The following is a 2217-nucleotide window of genomic DNA, read 5'->3' as shown; positions in this document are numbered from 1 at the left end:
TTTTTAAAAGAGCTTACTCTGTGATTTGTCTTTGTCTTTCCCTTGTTGCCCCTATTCAATGTGTTGATTACTATGGTAGTTCTTAATAGTTGAAGGGTTCCATTCTCTATCTCTCTATTGTCCCTTGTTGGGGGAAGGAGAATTTTGAAGAAAAACAAATCCATCTGACTTCAATATACATTTCAAGGTATATCCACAAAACTGTTATGCACATCCTGGTTGCAAATGAGGGAGATGATGATATTACCCACACAATATTTCATTTGTATTTTATTATAGGGAATATAATTAATTATTTCCCCTATATATTATAGGGGAAATAACTTTTTTTTTTCTTAATAATGTGAAATAAGGTTTGATTGCTCCTTTAGTGTGGAATTGCCCTTGTTGCGACTCGCATAATATCTGCAAAAATTGAAATATTCTGTATGTTATATCATAAAAAGCAATAGGCTGTGATTTGCCTACTGGTATAACTTTCGTGAAAATTTTATAATGTTGAAACTGTTATTTCACATCCGATTTTGATGAAATTTTCAGAGTAATGTTTGTTTTTTCTCTACCTATTCAAATCCAATTGAATTTCATTAGGATGGACTTGCCGTTCTATACATTTCACAAATTAGAGGTCCTTAGTACATGTCACAATATATTCACCAAATTGTCAATGGTGATATTTAGACAGTTGGAGTGATATCATTTTCAAACAGCCTTGTTTATTCCTTTCTCGATTTTCGAAATCCACCATTGTGTTTTTCTTATTTTTTTTTTTATAATTTTCATTTTCAAGGCTGGATTCTCCTTTAAACCTAGGTTTTTATAGGGAGTGCTAGTTGCCGACTTATTTACCAAGTACAAATTTGTTGATAAAGTTATATAAAAAAATATATATACAAATTAATTTTGCCATAAAATGGCAAGAAAAATATAATCTGAATATGAAATAAATTTTAATGAATTACTTTAGTAAATGACTATCTTGTAAATTCCCCCATCTCACTTCTATGATTATAAATGGGCTCTCTTTCTCTCTCTACCTCTCTTTCTCAAACACACATACGCTTTAATACAAACTTAATGAATACACACAGTGGTTTCCACAACGAAGACAGAAATGCTATACCATTTACCTGGGATAATAAGTGCAGAATATTGGTATTATTCTTTTTTATTTTACCCACGCCATGCACAATATGATATTTTACATACACTATATGTCCTTCACATTCCAGCATGTAATTCATTCATATCGGTCTAGTTTTTAAATAATTCTTACATTGCTTTATATATTTCAAATATTTATCTGTACAATTCTGAAAATTCATACTTACTGCTTCTCGAGCAAACAACCAGGTATAAAAAAATAACTTATGCCAAAGCAAAAGGTGATCCATTAAAATGATCAATTATTTAAATTTTTACATGAATGCTTCACCTTCTAAGGTTATAATTGCTCTATCAACCTACATACACAATCACATTGAATATTTGAGGTTATCGGTACCCCTGTAAGACCCATTTGGCAATGTGTCCAATATTTTCACAGAAAGATAAAAGGAAAAGTCGCATAATGAGAGGAGAGGGTACGGATGTGGGTCTGCCCATCTTCCCTCTTGCACTCCAATAATCTTGGGGAGAACAATAATAAGCATTCATATACAGTTGCAGGCCCACACGGGCAAAAGTTGAGCACACACCCCTATATATTTTGCCTATTGAACATACTAATCAAATTAGTTAAATCTAAGAAAACTGTCATCTGCTATTTGCTCTCCCTCTATTTCAAAATCCCGAATCTGCCACTGATATATTGCATTCTATTTAGAATATTGTTTTCAGAGGTGCAAAATTCAAATAATTTATCCCAGCTTATCTTCAGCTACAATAATTTTTTTTTTTCGCCGAACGAAATTCATATTGTGGCTAGGATGAACCCACAATCCTCTGACTGAAAGGCAAGAGTCAGTACCACCGGACCATGATGTTTCTACAACACAATACTTCCACAAACACAAGCCCACTACATCCCACATTTATGTCTAAGCAGTAATTCTGAACGTGGTGCAAATCTTGTTGCAATCTTTTTAAAAGGTTTAGGGATTCTTTTAAAGAAATAACATAATTCCAAGGAAAAAATAACAAGTGACATATTATTCAATGAAAGATATTAGAGATAACAAGACCCATAATAGCTGAATAAAACTTGAAATATTATAT

The sequence above is a fragment of the Lytechinus pictus genome, chromosome 10, assembly GCF_037042905.1.
Source record: "Lytechinus pictus isolate F3 Inbred chromosome 10, Lp3.0, whole genome shotgun sequence".
NCBI classification, from domain to species: domain Eukaryota; kingdom Metazoa; phylum Echinodermata; class Echinoidea; order Temnopleuroida; family Toxopneustidae; genus Lytechinus; species Lytechinus pictus.
This window is presented reverse-complemented; position numbering follows the sequence as displayed.